We start from the raw sequence: 21,104 nt of genomic DNA, 5'->3' as shown, positions 1-21,104 counted from the left end.
TGAACCATACAGCCTGCACTAAGAAATGCCTGCTCACCCTTGCCCCTCTCAGGGCCATCCCTCCTGACCCCAGCAGCAGTCTCTCCAAGAGCCCCCAGTAATCTCCAGCCACACAGCCCAGATTGCTATTAGTCCTGCTCTCCATCCCACTGTATTATACTGAATTCCACAGTCAGGTAAATATAAAGAGGAAGAAAACGCTTTTCAGTTTTGTTAAAATAAAGTTCCTGCTTTTACCAGCTCAGAGTTGCCAATGCTCAGGTCAGAGTCCCTGCTCCTTGCAAATTTTTCATTACTCTGAATGCTATTCCTTTTAAGATTGCATTGAGGAATTACATTTTGTCATAAAGAGAGAAAAGGGAGCTTCAACTGAATTGGCTTCATTTATTAATCTCACTATTAAACTAGCAAATGAATTTGCAGTGTTTCAATTAATTTAATCTAAGGAGGGATGGGAGACAAAAGTCATACACAGCCAAATTTGTGTTACTCACATGTTTGACTTATTAGTACCAACTGATAAGCAAGTTTCTAGGCTTCTAGCCCAGCTGTAAAACCTGTCGTATAATCACAGAATGGATTGGAAGGGAATTAGCTTGGAAGGGATCTCAGTGGTCCAACAACCCTGTTCAATCCAGGGTCATCAGGATTGTGTCCAGACAGTTCTTGAATATCTCCAGTGAGAAGAGATCCCTAGGTATGCCAGAGTTACCAGGTATGCCAGGTTTGGTTACACAAATTCAGGTGGCACCTCCTGTGAATCAGTATCTGCCTGTTGTCTTTTGTCCTACTGCCTGGCACCAAGGAGAAAAGCCAGTGAGGGAGACTCCACAGCCTCTCTGGGGGATCTGTCCCAGTGCTCAGCCACCTGCATAGTCAGTGAGAAACTTGCATAAAAAATCAAACCCAGGAGATTAAGTTTGAAACTAATGTTCTTAAAAATGTTCTCCTTTTCATGTTCTTTCTCTCTCAGACACCTCTCTTCTCCAGCCCATGCCTATCCAGATGTGTCTAGATTTTCTGTGTTTCTGTTTCACATGATATAAGAGGGTCTTGGTTAAAGAGAAACTTCCAGCAAAACAGCAGTTTGTATTTTGTACTATGCCTCTCTGCCCTTCTCCATACTGTCTCTGGCTCAAAGCAAGTCACCTAGTTTTTTAGACTTTTCAAACAAGGCACCTTGTCTTCCAAAAACAAGACAGGTCTTTCTCCTTTTTTCCTGATATCCTTCTGAAGTGTTGTTTGCATGTTCCCCAGGTTTAACTGTCACTTCCACTTCCCTCCATCCTCTCACACCCCCAGTGTGCCATTACAGAGGATACCTTGGAAACAGCTTGCAGGGAGATCCCTGTGCTAATTGTTGAAGATATCCTGATTTTTATTAATCTCATGCAATCATTTGGCACTTGAAAATTTGTCAACAACACACTGCTCTCCAGCAAGGACTGCACTGCTCTGTGCCAATCCACTTTGTACTCCCACAGCTCCAGCATCCTCACGACATATGCTGATTTGGTTTTAAAGGACTAGAGGACACTTTGGCAGTTGAGGAGTCACCACCAGTGGGAGAAATACTGAGATAAATGAGATGACAAGAGCTCTGTATGACTGCCTGTCACTCAGACAGCAAATTAACTCTGAGTTGGGACAAACAACATCTCAACACTGAGGAAGAGATACTTTTTGTTTGAGATACTTCTTCAGCAGAGGAGCCTAACCTTACTCTTGATATAGCAATTGATAGCTAAATTTTTAGCCATGTATTTCCCCTTAACAAAGAGAAAAAACTAGACATTTACATGATGTTAGAAACAAAGAACAAAACGAGGGCAAAATTCAGTATTTTTCTACCTATAATTCCAGTTTACACTTCCACATTCACTCATTTCATACCAGTGGCTGACAAATACACAACAATGACATGGTGACTGCTTTACAGTTATTGTAGACTTTCACAGTGATGGACAGCCACACCAGGTACACAGGGGAGAAAAATGACAGCCTAGGGATTCTCTAGTACTGCACTGAAAACAGTGTGGAAAAGTTATCTTCCACCTACTATTTATTCCGTATTTGTTTCCACATACAATCAGTGGTTCCCAAGAATTTTTAATTTCACAAAAAAGCAACTTATTAGTTAACAATATCATCTTTAAATGACAGCTCTGTGCTTCCAGGTGCTCTGGCCACATGACAAGAAAAGCTCTGGGTGTCACAAGGCCACATTCTGATTGCAGACCAACACACCACACGTGAGTGTATTCAAATCATGCAAATCTTTGCCAATTTGTTTTTCCTCAGACATAATTGAAATCCTAACTGATCACTTATCATTGCAAAATTATTCTATGTATTATGTATGATTTAGGTTTTGAATACATATGAATTAAATGTCATAAGATCAATTATCACTCCTAATATAGAAACCAGTAAAAATTAATTTTTCCCTTTTCTGAAATTAAAAATAACTTCTCTTCAACTAATCACCATTCTGCAGTTTTCAAAGTTTGTTACTCTTTTTATTGGTTTTGACTTGTTATTATGTATGATGGTGGCACTAAGACATGTTGCAGGCTGAAAGTCCATTGTCATTTATCTTGTGCACTGCTTGGAGACAGCTACATTTCTTACTGAACTAGTGAATATAAATGGCACTATAAACAGACAGCAAATCTTTTAAATATTTTACTGCTTTGGGGCAGCCTAATGGAAAGTCAAATGCTTTTGTTCTTTTTGTCACTTCATTGTTGATTTAGGAAGCTTTTCCATCAGACCATGTAGTAACTGTCACAGAGGGGAAAGATGGCCTTTGAAGATTTTAATCTCAACTATATTAAAAGAATGATGATAATGACCTGCAATCCCTAGATCCATCTTTGTCCAAAGAAATGGGAATTTTACATATTTGTTTTCTTTAAAGAGGAAGTAAAATCTACACATACTTTATCCCATTTTTCTCACAAATATGAGCACAGCAATATGCCTGACTACTTGGTGAAGCAGTTTACACTGATTTATGGTCACAGGAAGGTAAAGGTGGATTTACTCAACTTCTGTAACTGCTTGTTGTCATAGCTAGCTTTCCATCTGAGAGCACAAACCTCCTCAGCATCTGTAGCCTTCTTCTAGATCCACTCCCAGTGGCAGGAGAAGGGGCAGTTAGTTTTAACATGTTTCAGCTGTGAAGGAAATGAGTGTCTAGGTTCATGCATGAATCTGTCCTTGCAGCATCCACCCTAGGAAGCAGGAAGTTTTGTTCCTGTCATCAGATCTGTTCCCTGTTAGCTGCTCTCACCTCTGTGCACAGCCCATATGAAACATGGCTCTGGGAGGAGCTGTAGCCTGCAGGGTCAATCCCGTTTGCCTCTTGCCTGGTGCTCCTGCAACATCTCACTCCGCTTTGTTCCTGTCCCTCCGGCCCCCTCCTCCTTCCACTGCCCAGAAGGTGGGGAGCACCCTGTAACTCTCCTTTGTCAGGAGAAGGAAACTTTGCTTGAGAAAGACAGGCAGAGGCTGTCCCCAGGGAATAACAAGGTGCAGCACACTAATTCAGAGAATGAAACTGCAAATAGAAGAGATGGCAGAGGAGACCATTCAGGTGAAGGTTACCAGGGAGCAATGACAGACCTTGCCAGGCAGATAAGTACTTAATTTATTTGCATATACACTGACTGTACTATTATTACACTACTATTACTGATACCTTCTTAATGAAAAATACCAGAATTTTACTGGCATTAGGAATTCAGCAACTGAGAGATTTCAACATTTAGTTTTGAGAGCTCTTCTATTAATGCTGTAATAATCCTAACAATGTTACTTACAAATTCTATAGGTTCTAACAATGGTGATTATTATCCTTATTTGATAAAATATATGAACTGAAATTAAAAGCATGATATTTAGCTTCTGTTTGAAGTAAAGGCTCCAGGTGACTGCAAATGAAGCAAGAAACAGAAGTGTTCCACAACAGGTTACAGCAAAATACAGAAAAAGCTCCAAACCCCTGAGATAAGCTCCCTCCCCTCTCATGCTCTTTATTTAGACTGGTAAGTTCTCACTCAAGCTCTCTGTTCTCTCTAAGTTGGCCACAAACATTCACCAAGTTTAGTGAAAGTAGAATCCTTTTCAGCTTCCCAGTCAAACAGGTGACCCTCTTTACTGTGTCCTGTGCTTGGGACCTGCAGGTACTATTGGAAAACACACTGAAAAAAATGGGTGAATATACTACAGCTACCAAAGAACACAATACATCTTTAATTGGGACACCAGTCAGCAACAAGCAGAGTGTTTCAAAACTCCCGTGAGTCAGTGGCCCATTTTTCCTTCATCGTTATATAAACCATAGTGATTTAATCCCATGCAATCAAGTAAAAACCTTTCTATATTTTAATTTTTCTCCCCATGGAAGAGGTTAAAATTAAGCTGTTTTGGTGGATGTCAAAGAGCATCTAAAAAGTACACAATCTTATTTTTCATTATCAAAATGTGATGCTGGCTGTGATTACTAACTGGCAATATTTCATATTTGTTATGAGATAAAAAACTGTTTTATCACCACTGTATTCCCATTTATATTTGTCAACTTTATAGAACAACGCTAAGATTCCCCAGCAATTTAAGCTCTCATACTTGGGAGAGCAATTGTTATAGGTTTTACTGGTGTTGTCAGTATTTCTGAGGTTAAAGGTGCTAAGCAACATTCTACTTTTACATTTCTATGTTTTTATCCTTATGCAATTTTACTTTATGTAAAATCCAAGTTGCCTCTCAAGGAGGAACTGTAAAGCTATTTCTTCTATTCCTTGCAAGTATGGTAAAAGCCTTTTTTTCTTTAGGAATGGTACATCTTGCTCTCACTACTTGTTGAATAAGTAATTTTCAGCTCAAGGAGAACAAGTGAAAGCAATTTAAACTAACACAGCCACACTATGGTAAAATACACTCACGTGGCTAGACTATGACAAGGACTGAAAAGATTACAGCTGTTTCTGAATAGTTAGGAGACTTGGATATCAGTTTTGACTTGTCTGAGACATTTAGGGGATATTTGGGGTTCTTTTAATTGAATGGGGGGTAGTGCAGAGACAAGCTCAAGAGGAGCCTCATCTCTTGCTACTTGCAAATTAAACTTCCCTAGAAAAAATTACAGGATTGGACCTCAGAGAATTTGTACCAAAAAATAAGTGGGAAAATCCTGAGCTAAATGTAACCTTACTTCTTTTCAGAGCAGTTCAAACAGTTGTGTAGTTGGGCTATGCTTTCACACACACATGAAAAACCCCACAAGAATTTCTGTGTTTGCCCTCCTCTTGTGTTTGCAATGGAAAATTTAATATGACCCCTAAATAAAAGCATGTGAGAGTGAAAAAAACTACTTTACAACACCCTAACCATTATGTATCAGAAATCTAATAGAGTACTATTTTAAAAGGACATTTACTTTAAACATTAAAGGAAGAAAATATAGTGGGGAATGTATAACATATTGATTTAAAAAGTTGTCTGGTAATGTAAACCAACTTTAAATTAAATAAACATTGAAAATGCAGCCCTCCATATATAAATAAAAAATACTGGAGACATTAGGTATTATCCACTGTTTTGTAAGCAGTATTCTCAAAGCATTTTACCACATGTGGTGAGGAATGAAACAGAATTTGACAACTACATTTATATTCTGAGACAACATTATTGACAATAGATAAGACTGGCACATTATGTGTCTTCACAAGAAAAGGACAAGGAAAAGTATTCAAAAGTTTAAGCAAGGGAAATTCTGCCTGCATAAATTGAAAAACAAAATTCATTTTGATAATGGTCAGGCTCCGGATTAGAGCCCAGAGAAACTGCATTCAACACTCAATTAGACAAAGCCCTGGGCACTTCCCTTGTAATTTAAAGTTTGCCCTGGATTGCACAGGGGGTTAGACTAGATGCTTAAAAATTTCTAATCTACCAAAGGTTGTCCTTATGCTAAATAATAATTTTTTACATTCTGAAAAATAACTGTGTGTTTCTTACATGTACACACATGCACACAATTTCTCAGTCCTATCCCAGAGGCTAACAAATTATAAATGCAAAGAATAACTTTTCTATTTGGAAACATATCCACACCAATTTAAAGGCAGAGCAAACGTAAGTGTGGCAAAAACTACACAGGATTAATTATTTCTGTCTTTACATAACTATTTGGATTAAATCCAGAATAAGAAAAATACAGACCTGAGGAAACATGAAACAGCACTTTATATTTCAATATTTTTCTCTCTGCCTTTTCTAATTCACAATTATTATTACAAAAGTCACAGAAGAAGAACACATAAGACCTACAGGCAATAAAAATAATTTCTACCAGCTCTAAATATTTTAAAGTAAAGTAAAACAAACTAGGAGGGAACACAAGTAAGGTATTTGCAAATAAGTCAGTTACAGTTTCTTTTAGATCTTTCCACAGAAAGTTTTTAGAATGGGCTCTCTGAGATAATGTCAGCTGTGCAGAAGCCCTCCTTTCTAGACAGCCTTACACTGAAATTGATTGTTTCTTAAACCATCTAAAACAGTGAAACTAAACTTCTCCCTTCATTGGACATTGATAAATCCTGCTGCTTAGGTGTAAGTTTTCAAGGGAATAACAGATACTCTTGAGTAAGGATGTGGCCATGCTTTAGTCCCTAATGTAAACAATGGTAAAGATTTATTGCTTTTGTAGCTCTAGGTGTTTAAAATCAGCACAAGCAACAAAATCTAGTTTAGAAACTGTATGACATGTAAAAAAAATCCTCCCAGGGTAAAGATTAGTAGAAGGATTACATTATACAAGGCAGAATGGATCAACACAATGGAAGGAGAAAAGAAAGAAGTAGCTGCAAATTAAAGCTACATCACACAGAAAATTAATCTTCCTTTTCTTATAAGCAGCTTTCATGTTTACAGCTACAGATGCAAAATGAAAGAAGAGAATACTAAAGCAAACCATTTCTAGCAAATTAAATAGCCAACATGAAGACAGTCCACAAGTATTTATGAATGTTTACATAAATAATACAGGAAAATGTCAAAGCAAGCAATAAGAAAGATTAATAGCACAATCAACTAATTTAAAAAAATAATCACCTGGGTTTTGGTCCTCTCAGTTACTTTTGTCATTAAAACAATTGAAATTATATTGCTTTCAAAAAATATTGCAAGAATACAGTCTGAATTTTCTCTGAATGAGGTATGTGTTTTATTATTTTCAAAATTAAATCATGTACATGATATATTAATCACTTAAATTATTAGTAAAAAAAATGGGAAGGTATTATACTTTTTCAATGAAGAACTGCTCTCACATTCTAGACCTTTCTGTATTGCTGAGAATGCATAATCTTGCTAACAGATCTTGCTACTGTACATGTCTCCATTCAACATTAAAAGTTCTACAATAAAAATAAAAAAACTTTTGGTGTTATCTAAATAAGTATTATGCACATGACTGAGTTATTGCAAGACTAGTACAATACAACAAACTTGAGCAATGAGGTAGAAGATTCCCTTCTGTCAGAGGAATACAAAGAGTAATATGTATTTGAGTTCAGATCATTTAGTCCCCACCTGACCATAGCTATTTACAAAGCTGCTCATCGAAATTCTCTGGAATCAGACTGGAGCAACAAGGTCCTCTTGAGAATGATTCAGCTTCATTGAAGCACCACAGCCTGCAAGTGCTAACTCTGATTTGGCTGCACAGTGAGCTTAGGCAACCAACTTAGATGTAGAAGTCCACCTTTCAGGTATCAGAGATCAAATGAGATTGTTTTTGCTAGCCACAGCTATAGAAATGAGCAGAGTATCTGTTTACATCTTATTCTGTAGCAGGCAATTATGTTTTTTACCCATGCAGAGGTAAGAATGCACATGAGTAAGGTACTTCCCTTCTTGTGTACTACATAAACTGCACTAAGCAAGCAGTCCTGAGGAGACACTTCTGCTACCAGCTAGCTCTGCAATTGTTTTAATTTTGATTGAAAAATGGCTGTTGGTATTGACACCTGGCACCAGATGACTTATCATAGGTCACAGAGAAAAAGTAAGGAAAGCATTAATATAAAGTTTAGCACCTGAATCACTGACGGCATTCAAGATATCACCCTATTAAAGTGTTAAGGACCAGCTAAGTGTAGCTTAAGGCTCTGATCATATCAATTCTTTTACTCCCACCACACAGAATCTTTTCAGTCATTCTGTACTATGCCCCATTTTCCAACCAGACATAAAGAAAAAGCATGAAGACATCACCAGAAGAAACAAAACCAGCCAGTATCAAATGTCTCCAATATTATTTTCCTGCTAAACTCCCTTATCCCCCTCCCTAGGTTATCTATTTGCTGTTACATGGGTGAATTGCACAGCAGAGCTGATGAGGACAAAACATCTTAATATGGCATTCTGTACAGTTTGTCTCCTACAGTTGCAGTTGGGAAGGACTGATCAGAGTGTTTATGCATGCCTGGTAAAGTACTTTCATGTCAGTGTGTGTTGCAATGTTTGCATAAACATCTTACCTCTCAAAAGCATAAAAAGGTGAGCACCTCTCCAGCATGAGTTGTGTTGCACACAGTTGTTTGCACAGGTATTTTTGATTGCATATTTCACAAGATCATTAGCAGGCACTGCACAGAAACAATTCATGAACTTACTATGAAATTCAGTTTTAGTAACTAAGTTCATGACTAAAAGTTTACTTCTGTTTAGGAAATAGATATACATTATTTCTGTTTGAATTGGATAAAGGCAAGGTTGGAACTGGACAATCTTTGAGGTCCCATCCACCCCAAACCATTCTGTGATTCTATTAAATGTTTCAACAGCAGAAATATTTCATGGTACCTTCATTTTTATCTTTTAGGAAATAAAAATGCTATAAACATTTGAAATTAATTCCCCTCATTGGATGTAGAATGCAGGACATCATCCTGGAAGTTGTTAAAATAAAAGTTACTTTTCAATAAATTACAGCACAACTGTGCTTGTTTCATGCTTTATTGAACAATGGTTTATCTAATAGTATATGCAACTAAGAGATTACTTCTTTTTAGTATTTAGTTGATCTAGAGATACTGCAGATGGATTAAGTTGGTTTAGATTTACACTAAAATAATAAAGTAGCTTACATGAATTCAGTATTACAAAAGCTCCAGCCAAATCTCCTGGTGTTAATTAGACACAATCAGTTAAATATGTCCTTGTAATTACATCTAAAATTAACTTAGACTCTGCAGGGAGTCTTGTAAATTTGTCACTGTGTCAAATCAAAAACACTTACAGCATTCAGAGTTTCACTCAAATCTTCTGTGACTATTTTAGGAATGTAAGATTTGAACACAAGCAGAATGGAATCAATCAGAACACCTGCCAAAGTTAATTTCTCATGATCTTCATTGATATAAAAAACAGTTTTAAAAATAGCTCAAAATATCAAGCAGACAGGATATTTGCTCCTTCCAATAATTCTGCAATGGACCCAATTTTAAGCTAAGAGATACCTACTGGAGAGCACAATACTGAAATAATTTTACAATTCCATTTATCTGAAATGTTTGGAAGGTACACCAGCATTGTTAGAAATCACTGCAGACTACCCCTGTCAGTTGGCAAGAGAAGAAAACACAATTTTGATTAGACCATGTGAAACTTTGTTCAATTCACCCTTAAACTTTTTAAAAAACTGTTTTTTGAAGCGCAGATGCTAGACCACAGTAGGGAAAAGCCTTTGAAAGTTCTCTTACTTTTAGAAATAACTGCACAGTTATTCATAAATGTAAATAAAATGTATCTGCAACAGCAGCTTCAACCTTAAGAAACAAATAAAAGGTGTGTGCAGAAAAGAGAACTTCTAAGTGATTTTATAATTATTTATTCATATTACAGTATGTTTTTCTTCATGCCTAATACCAAGGTTAACAGTATTATTGAAATGTGTGCAGCATTTTAATAACTGTTTATATTTGTATGTCAAAGATAGCCAGAACATTCTCTTGGGACAAAATATAAATGTGACTTTAGTTAGACAACTTTCTCTCCCTGAGTACTTTATAATTTTCTAAAGGAGACGAAGAGTGGTGAATAACTGAAATCTTCTTAACAACACTGTAGTATATTAAAGGAGGGGGAAAAAAATGGAAATAATTTAATCTCAATTTTAACATTGATTTCTTGAGGAAATTACAAAATTTGTGTCTACAGTATAAATGAAAAAAGAGGGACCAATTACATATATCTGAAAAACGGTTTCATGAAGTGCTCTGTACGTGCAAGGCACAAATGGCCTCTGGCATTAGTGGAAATCAAATGCAGAGACCTGGGTTTCTCTTCTCTTTTTCACTGTACCATCTACTTTCATAGCAACCCAACCCTGCAGATGGGTTTCATACTGCAGGCATGATTGCACAGAACTGTCAGAAGTGGACCGTGACATACATTTTACAGCAGGTAGCAGAAAAAGGAGAGGGGAAAGATAAGCTATTTAGAGATCAAAAATTTGTGTGACAAAAGTTCATCTGAGTTACCTAATTCCCTCCACCATGTTGGTTCAAGAAATGAATCATTACTTGATATAAACATATGCAAGGCAGTTTGAAATTAAACAATTTCCTGTACCTTTGCATAGAAATGAAAATAGGAGGAAAACTTCCTAATTCAAAGCTACCAAGTGCTCTCAGCATTGCAAAGTAGTCAGTTTTAGAAGAAATGTAACACAAGAGTATCAACAGTACTGCTGAGGCATAGGTGGGAAGCAATTTTTCTAATAGAAAGAAAAGTAGCAATCAATACAGCAGAAATCAAAATCAGATTTCTCCAATAATTAGCTGGAAAGCTGGTAGGTGTCTGAATGTGGTTCATTACTTTGCAATTTAGGACACTGCATGTCTAATAAATATACTGAATTAAAAGTTCATCAAAATATTTGTCTGTGTAAAAACAGAAGATGCCAACCTTGTAGGCTTTAGACAGAAATTTTACTGGCAGCTTTCTAGAATCTTGACACGTGTGAATGAAGTCAAACCAGAGGAAAAAAGCAACAGCTGAGCTTTCTGTTTTAGCAGCAGCAAGCTTACTGACCTTGCAAAATGTCAGTAAGTGCAGAGATTACTTCATGTACTACTAGTCCCATAATTTTTTTTCACTCCCTCCTAGCTAAAGTTCATTAAGAGTAGTTCATCTCCTCTTAATGCTCTCCCAAAATCCCACATGCATGACCTGAGGGGCTGCAGTCACAGACACGCCAGGACAGAACTGCAGCATATCAAAGATCATGGAAGCTATAGTGAATATTTCATTAATTTTGTTACAGTTTAGAGATTTGAGTTCACCACAAGAAATCTCTATTTGGGGAAGGGCTTAGTTTGCACAGTGACTGCCTCACCCAACATCCAGCTGTTCTGACAGCAGGCAACAGCAAATGCCTAAGAAAGATTGTAAGAAAAGAAAGGTATTTATCCTTCCCCATTTAGTCATCTGGTCATAAATCACTTGTGGTGCAAGAAATTCATATGGTCACAGAAAGACTTGGGTTGGAAGGAACCTGAAAGATCATCTAGTGAACTCCCTTCATAAATTCTGGGGTTTGAGGTAATATCTTTATCATTTATCAGCTCTTGACAACGGGTCAACAGCTCCTTTTCATCTGCAAAGCTTTCTAGTGTAAACAGTGGTATTTACAGCACATTGCAGCAGAGCTCCCCAGCTTTACTATATAAATCACAAAGAAATTTTTTAATCTAGGTCTTTGTAGTTCCATTTTATAACCCTGACTTCTTGGAAGCAAAACTAATACTTGAATGACAAATTGTAAAATAATTATTTCTTCTCCATCTTTTCCATGCATTCTTATCACCTTTCCCTTCTGTTTTCTCTTTTCCAGACAGAAAATTCCTGGCCCTTTGCTCTTCCTTTCATTCCCACGGTACTTCAATGGTTTTTGTACCCCAGACACATGCAGTGAGGAGGTCCTATCTGTATTGCAGCACAGGATCCTTAGTTAAGATGGTAAGCTCAGATAAAATCAGGTACAATTTCACTAGCACCTCACGTCCTTTGGTTGGAAGTATCCATGGGGTGTAACCATTGATGGTTTGCTCAAATAAAAGTTTTCTGATTAAGCAGACACTGGGCCTGCAGCACCTTCAGGGCTGGACAGTGTCTTTATCTGCCATGCAGGGTAAATTGTAACTTTTCAGCACAGACAGAACAACGTTTATGAGCGGCAGGTGGCCATCCAACAAAAATGCTGCTTGTTAACTTTCCATGATTGTTCATTTCATGGAGTTGTCATCCTGAGACCAGTGGTGAAGGAAAGATGCTTGGGATGATGCTTGCTCCTAAGCACAAAGGAACTAGGCAGTCTTCATTTCCCCTCATACATATTCAGCTCTTCCCTGTGCTCCATCCTTTTGCAAATCAGTGCACAGTTCACTCCACACCAAGGAATCCACTCCTCTGTACTCAGCAGGACCTGCCTCCTGGGTCACTCACAGCAGGTATTCAAAAGCAGTCACCTTGGCAAGGGAGAGAGGAAGGAGTCTGACAACAAATGGAAGGAATAATTTCCTCTAATAGCTCCTTTTGACAGCCCAAGTGTGTTTTTTTTATTACTAGCAATTTTCCACAAAATATACAACTCACGGTGCATATTCTCCACTGACTACTGCTACTGACTGGATTGAAAAGCTACAGATAGAACATACTCACCATATTTAGGCAGATCTCTTGGTTTTCTGACTGGAGTGGACTGTCCTTGAAAAATCAATTTGGTCTTTAGGGATTTTATTCCAATCTCCCCATGGTTCTTTAATGGACACTTGAGATACCTTTAGAGAGTCAGACTCCATTAGAGAAACATTTCTCCCCCCTTTCCCCTACACCCAGTCTTTGTTTGAAACACTTGACCGTAGAAACTTATTTTTGCAGTGTTTCAAAGGATCAGAATGGCACAAACTCTGCTCCAGTACACAGCAATAAGGAGGTAGGAGTTTGGAATGCCAGATCAGAATATTGATCCCTCTAAACCTCTGTTCTTTCTCTGATTAACATCAGATTTTTGTCTGTGTGAAAACTCTTCTACCTGGATAGAAACGTGTTTTTTATCCACTAACTGGAAAGTGAGATATACCCTAATCAAATGCTGCCTCCAGCAAACAAAAAAATATTTTCACTCTCAACTCTTTCAACCCTCTCACTACTGGACTGATTTTTAAATATATATTCTTTAATGTTTGACACTAGTATTCATTCATTAATTTTCTGTACACATATTGGATTCTAGATTTCACTTAAATTTAGTTGCAGAGTATCATATAAAAGGAGAATACTATTTTTTCCCTGATGATTCTAGAAGTAATCCTACCACTAAGCTATTAAAAATTAGTGAATCTACTATTCAGATAAAAGTCGACCTCATAATAGAAAATATTAGAATTTATCTCTTAAAACAAAAGTGTACTGAGGCAATCATTGTTTCAGCAACATATTTCTTTTCAGGAAATTCAGTCTGATTATCAATGAAAATATAGCAGATCACAGCCCTTTTTATCCACCCCAATGAAGCCTTTTCATTCTTTCCATTTCAGGAAGAAACAGAAAGCTTTGCAAACACACAGCAGTTTAGGCTAAGAAATTTAAGAAAACATACACACAAACGGACATGAAATGTTAGCAAAGAATTTACAGTCTATCATTTGCACCACTGAGTGTGCCATTTCTATCAGATGAGTCACCACTAAGTGTTCAGTTCAGCTCACTTTAGCACAGTTCATTCTTGTAAATGAAGATCATATTATATTAAGAAACCAGAAAGGCAGGTCACTGGTAAGATCCCACACAATAACATTTCACAACATTCCAGGAAGGACCACCAGAGTTAACCTGAAGTTTACCAGCTTTATTTTTTTGTTTTGAAAGTCCTGGAGACATAATGCCACAAGCTATTCTCACTGTAGCAATTCAGATGGAATTGATAAAAAATAAGCTTGTGAACTGCAACGAAGTACTGTCTATGCAGTAATTCTGCCAAAGATTAAAGGACACTTGTGCTGTACCACAGGACTAAAAATAAATTAGTTTTCCTAGGAAATTGTCTACATCAGATGCTTTTAAATTTATCCAGAAAAGCAGAATGTTCTTTGCATGACAAGAATTCATAGGCATTCATCACAGCTGTGCTATTTTATTCAAAATAAAGCATACTATTCCTCAAGCAATATTAAGGACCTATAAACCAAGTGCTTTTCTCTAAGTTTAATAATTTACAGAATCACACCGAATCAGAGAATAGGTTGGAAGAGACCTTCAAGATCATCGAGTCCAACCCAGCCCTAACACCTCAACTGGACCATGGCACTGAGTGCCACATCCAGTCTTTTTTTAAACACATCCAGGGACGGTGACTCCACCACCTCCCCAGGCCGACAATTCCAATACTTGAGCACTCTTTCTGGAAAAAAAACTTTCTCCTAATATCCAACCTATATTTCCCTTGGTGCAGCTTAAGACTGTTTCCTCTTGTTCTGTCAGTTGCTGCCTGGAGAAAGAGACCGACCCCCACCTGACCACAAACACCTTTCAGGAAGTTGTAGAGAGTGATAAGGTCACCCCTGAGTCTCCTTTTCTCCAGGTTAAACAACCCCAGCTCCCTCAGCCGTTCCTCACAGGGTTTGTGTTCCCAGCCCCTCACCGGCCTCGTTGCCTCCTCTGGATGCACTCGAGTGTCTCAATGTCCTTCCCAAACTGAGGGGCCAGAACTGGACACAGAACTCCAGGTGTGGCCTCACCAGTGCCCAGTACAGGGGGAGAATGACCTCCCTGCTCCTGCTGGCCACTCTATTCCTGACACAGGCCAGGAGCCACCGGCCTTCTTGGCCACCAGGGCACAGGGCTGGCTCATGTCCAGCTGCTGTCACCAGCACTCCCAGGTCCCTTTCTGCCTGGGCACTGTCCAGCCACACCATCCCCAGCCTGTAACATTGCAGGGAGTTATTGTGGCCAAAATGCAGGGCTCAGCACTTGGACTAATTAAGCATCATCTTATTGGACTCTGCCCATCCATCCAACAGTTCCAGGTCTCTCTGCAGAGCCCTTCTACCTTCCAACAGATCGACACACACTCCCAGCTTAGTGTCATCCTCAAATTTACTAATGAAAGACTCAATACCCTCATCCATGTCATCAATAAAAATATTGAGCAGAGCTGGCCCCAGCAGAGAGCCCTGGGGGACACCACTGGTGTCTGGCCCCCAGCTGGATGCAGCACCATTCACCACCACTCTCTGGGCCATCCAGCCAGTTCCTAACCCAGCACAGAGTGCTCCTGTCCAGGCCAAGGGCTGCCAGCTTTTCCAGGGAATGCTGTGGGAGACACTGTCAAAGCCTTGCTGAAGTCCAAATAGACACATCCACAGCCTTTCCCTCATGCATCTGGCAGGTCACCTGGTCATAAAAGGAGATCAGGTTGGTCAAACACGACCTGTCCCTCCTAAACCCACGTTGGCTGGGTCTGATACCCTGGCCATGCTGTAAATGCTGTGTGATGACACTCAGTATAAACTGCTCCATTACCTTACGGGTACTGAGCTCAGGCTGGCTGGCCTCCTTGCCACCCTTTTTGTGAATGGGTGTCACATTGGCCAGCTTCCAGTCATCTGGAACTTCACCAGTGAGCCAGGACTGTTGGTGATGGGGAGTGGGTTCACAAGCTCATCTGCCAGCTCCCTCATCCCCCTGGTGTGGATCCCATCTGGTCCCATAGATTTATGAACATCCAGGAGGCTCAGCAGTTCTCTGACTGTCTCCTCTGGGGTATCAGGGCACCATTCTGCTTCCTAACACTATCTACCAGCCCAGGAGGACAGCTGTCCTGAGGACAAGCTGTCTTCCCACTAAAGACTGAGGAAAAGAAGACATTAAGCACTTCCACCTTCACCTCATATGCAGTTTGTAAAGCAAGTTCCAGTACAGTAATTTATGTCAATTTTTAAGCGATCAGGAGCATAGGAAATCAGCAGTTTGCAAGGAAGGGATGTGTGACATACTAGAATAATATATTTTTTCCCAATTGTTGCAAAAAAATGCATATTAAGGTAAGGCTATTTCTGATTACTTATAGTCTCATTCTTCCCAGAAAATGTCTTCCTTTTAAATGAGACTATTTAGTGAAAAACTGGTGTCTCATTTTTTAATGGACCACATGGACTCTGTAACCACTTCTATGAGCTCTGGGAGGTAAAGAGAAAGATTTGCAATAAGAGGATCACTTAATGAGTTTAGATAAGATACAGCTTTAGGTTTAAGAATATTTAGAGAGAAAATGGAACCAACCATAAAATGTCAGACAGAAGGTCTCAGTCTCAGTATACTGTACTCAGTAACACCAGTAGAGGATTCCTTGAGAAAAGTAGAAAGAAAATGAGAATTATATTTCTCAAGAACTGACACCTAGCTTTTAGTTTATTATTCTAAAATTTCCTGACCACAGCTGACATCTTTCTCTTAATAGCCTAGATAATTTTTTCTTCTGTTAATGTATCAAATCAGTTCTGAACACCAGAAACATTTTAGTATTTGCAATAACCTTTGGTAAGGAATTACACAGTTTATCTCTGTATGTGGGGCATTTTTCTTTTTTTATTTTCAACCTGCCATAAGCAATTTAAATATATGTACATCAGTATTAGAGTAGCTATGGAGAACAGTCCTGACAGCTTAATTTTTTTTTTATTTTTTGCCAAAACTCTTAAAATTCACCCCAATTTTGTGCTCTCTTGAATTTACCATCACAGAATGGAATGGCACAGGATGGTTTCCAGTCTTTGAAATGCCTATGTTTTGTTATTTCTCGGATAATAACTTGTTCTAAGTTGTCACCTCAGTGCCATAAAAAGAGTTTCCTACCTTAGATGCTGTTGCACAGCAAGTCAGTTTTGAAGGGGTTATCCTTGCAGCATCACTGTAAGCCATCATTGTTTTCTACCACATTTCTGTCACCTGAGATCTCCTTTGTTAAACTGCTTTTCATGTGAGTCTTTGCATATGTGAGTTTTTGTAAGTCATTGCTGAGGTCCATCACAGCTATATAAACTACCTCCTCTTTTGTTTTTGCCAACATTCACCTTTTTATTTTCTTATGTTATAAATTTGTATTTTCTTAAAATTAATATTTTATTATCTGCTTCAGCTACTGTGAGCACCTCTTTCATAATTTCACTACTATCTTCAGATTTCATTAAATTATTATCAATACCCTCACTGAGTGCTTACATAAGGAGACATTTAATAAAACTCTTCCAAATACTAATTTCCAGACAGACTGATGTTACTAGTTGCCTGTTGTATTAACTGTTCTGGCTGGCTTATTATTGTAGCTCTATTCAAGCCACTTCATACTCAGTTTCAGCTAAGATTTTATAGGAATTTCAATAAAATACCAAGCAGTGAATTTATTTTTATCCCTACCTTCTCTCCATCTTTCATATTTTTATCAAGAAGTAATAGAATTTCTATTGGCAAAGTACAATCCTATTTATGAAAAGATGCAAAACAATGGTTATTTCTGGTTTACAGAAGAACATTAGACATATCCTATGATATTTTTCACATGCTGAAACACACTGAAAATCAGTACCACAGAAAATTTATAGAGGGTATAGTATCATTCCTGTCTAGATCTTGAAATATCTTGCCTATGCCTAAATGTTAGACCAACTAAACCTAAATCAGCCTTAAAGCTGATTTAGTTGAATCAATACCTACTATTGACTAATAGCCTTAAGCATCAATTGCAAATGAAATGCAATTTCACATTTATCTCCTAACTAATAAACTGATACAAAACAGAATTGAACCATAGTAGGTGACCTGTGTGGCTATGAACCCATTTCATGACAATACTTTAAAATTCTGTTGTAATTGTAATAATGTTATCAGCTACTCTTTCCCCTTTCTCATCTCTATTGTATACCTAGTCCTTCCCTTCCTCTCCTAGGATGAACCATTTGATTCGTGCACTCTTGGATCAGACACATACCAGCTGACTGATGTCCATCCATCTGAGCTCTCTTCTTTCCTGGCACACTGATTCAGTCAACCTGTTTGGTGGAAGGGAACCCACTAACACCCATAAATCAATTAATTTTCTTGTCAGTTTTGATCCCATGTACCAGAATCCACTGTCTTCCAATACCTGATTTCCTCATTTGTACGTAGTCATATAAAACCTCTTTCTATTTTCAGAGTGGATGTTCACACAAAGAAGAATTATCTACAGGGAATTTTGTGTAAAAAGGTTCTCCTCACTCTTGATAGCTCAGAAGTCCTCAGGTCCCTTCAGAGCATCAAATTGATGATTCAGTGTATGAGAAAAAAATCATGGAGATTGACTCATCATGGCAAAAGGGTGACTTCAGACCACTTCAGTTAGTCCTCAACCCTCATCTCTAACCCTACACTCTACACTAGTCACTCAATCCAATTCTTTTCACTAATTCCTGAAGCAAGAGCCCTACATCTTGAAACTCCTAAACCATATTCCTGTGCACTAACCTCCTAGCTCTGACTCAGTTCTGTAGCTCTAACTCCAGCCTGTTTGGCTATTGGGAGGCAGAAGAAGTGCAGGGATTTTAAGGTCATGGGGAAATCCCTGCTGCCCAATTAATTTTTACACAAAAAGGCCTTATTCTTTTTGGATGTGTGAACAGTGATGTAGGGTTGAAGTCTTAAATTTCTTTTAATTAAGTTTCTTAAATGGCAGAAAAAGTGGGATCCCAGCACTTAATTTCTCAAACTGAAGTTAATGTTTTCAGATCCCTTAGCTTTCAGTCTGTCACATGGGGCTACACTATCTATTTATCCCATGTTGATGGAAAAGGAGGCATGACTGAGTTCAGTGCTACAGAAAAGGCAAAAATGTTTGGAAAATAGCTGCTAATCCCATATAATACACTCATCTTGAAGTCAGTGATTAATACACATGTGGATGAAGTGATCACTAATGCTGTACATTAAATTAATACAGCTTATTTTTTAAATTTTTTACACCTATATATGGTCTGACTTGTGATGTGAAATTGTTATAAAGAACTAGTTGTTCTTTCCAAACCCCTGCATCTACTTTCAATGGCAAAAAAATATTCTTTTCCCTTTCTAAGGGATTTGAACTTCAGAGCATGATTTCAAAATATAACTAAGTTAATAGACAATGGTCTCAACATAGTGAGCTACCAAAGTCAAGAAATAGCCCAGTCATGGGAGATCTGCCAAGAGAGCAGGTTAAGAGCCCTCATAGAAAAGTGATATTCTAGTTATTTAAAGAAATAAGATTTTTTTCTTTTTTTTCAATGAACTAGATCATTAATTCAAGCAGAATTTATAATACTACTCCTGTACCTCTAAGTCTATTTTCTTTCAGTGGCTACAACTTTAAAAGACAAAAAAAGCTGAAGGGGCATATAGGAGATATGCAGATATGGGGCTTAGGGACATGGTTTAGTGGTGGACCTGGAAGGTCTGGTTAAAGGGTTAGATTAAATGATCTTAGAGGTCTTTTCCAACCTAAACAATTCTATGTCCTCGCTAGCAAAGTTAGATTATTTTCATAGAAACTTTCATAATGATTTTGAGAGTTGCAGGGTGCACAGGGGAAATTTTCATATGTTCTGCAGAAGATGGCTTTGGAAAATATGTCATTTTGCCTAAGCTGTTTACTAAAGATCACTTGGATGTCATGATGCAGAGCAATGCTGTGAAATTCAGCAGCATTTGAACCTTGCTATAGCTCCTCAGGGCCACAGGTCCCACATGCTCCTTGAACACTTGGCTGAATTTGACAACAAATGTATCCAAATATTGTCCCAGAACTTTTCAGGTGTTACTCCTGGCTGCATCAAATTACCAAGACTGATGATAGAATGATGAGAAGAAAGCTCTCGTTTCTCATATAGGAAACAACATAATGCAAATAAGCCATACAAGTAGAAGAGGCAATTGGACAGATGGAAATCAGTCTACAAGGCAGAGAAGAATCAAGGATTTCAGTCTGAAAGGACTAAAATCACTAAAATGTTTTAAAGACTGTGCATAGGCTTTGAGAATGGCAATAAAAGAGGGAACAGTTTGATCAGGCAGGGAACAAAAGCAAGGACAAAAGGAGGGACATTAAAAGGGATGTTGTGGATTTAACAATCTTACAGATTACTGTTGGTAGAGGATACTACAAATTGCAATCCTGACTGGAAGACAGGAACAGACTCTTTTGAGAGGCTATAACTAGGTAATGGGACCACCAATAGGAGTGGTCAAGGGAACAAATATCTGTAGTAGGTTACCAGAGGATGAAGTTAGACTTGGAGTTATTGGAGTGAAACAATATTTTTCAAAAACATCTGGTCCTGTCTTGGAGGGAGCTCATCTCCTTTCTTGAATTCCTGGGTACAACTCTGTCGTTTGAGATACTCTGAAAAAAAGGACAGACCAGTTAATCACAACTCTTCCATCTGGCCTACTGGATATAAGGAAATAAAAATTAAAAAATAATAATAATAATAAAAAAAAATAATAAAAAAAGAGTGAATAGTGCCAGTAAAAATTTAGGCAGTTTTTTTCAAAGCATTACAAGGAACAGCAAAAGGCTGAAACATACTTAGAAAGCAAAAAAAAAACCTTGTAAATGGCTCATTGGGAAACATCAGTTAACATCACCCTTTGAACATGCTTTTGGCTGTATTTATAAAAGTACTACCAATTAGATTTTAACAGCAATATGGAATATTACCAAAATATTAACATCTAATAAATACTGATCACAGCAGGAGTTTTCTATTGCATAATTACTCAAGTAAAGACTATTAGCACTGATTCCTCCCAGCTAAAACATCAAAGCATCTTTTACTTAATTTCATTTCCTTCAGAAAGTAAGTGTCAGCATCCTAATTAATTTTAATTTATCCTTTTCTTTGTCCAATTTTAAATTGTTCTTTCTTTCCACAAATGAGTGCTGTATCTTCCTAACTACACTTGTTAAATCTCAGAACAGCAATGCATGCAGCTGTAGAGTGTTAAAGACAGAAAGTTTG

The 21,104-nt window shown here is 37.9% G+C and overlaps 1 long non-coding RNA gene across 1 annotated transcript in view; it reads right to left on the bottom strand.

Moving 5' to 3' along the window:
* Positions 1-15,731: 15,731 nt before the first annotated feature.
* LOC117244291 overlaps positions 15,732-21,104 on the bottom strand; it is a 27,569-nt gene continuing 22,196 nt past the window's right edge. The window contains exon 3 of the long non-coding RNA XR_004497063.1: positions 15,732-20,485. This is a non-coding gene — a long non-coding RNA (uncharacterized LOC117244291). The remainder of the gene's footprint in view (positions 20,486-21,104) is intronic.

The sequence above is a fragment of the Parus major genome, chromosome 4 (assembly GCF_001522545.3).
Source record: "Parus major isolate Abel chromosome 4, Parus_major1.1, whole genome shotgun sequence".
Lineage (NCBI taxonomy): Eukaryota > Metazoa > Chordata > Aves > Passeriformes > Paridae > Parus > Parus major.
Note: the sequence above shows the minus strand (reverse complement) of the source record. Positions and strands in the feature narration are given on the sequence as shown.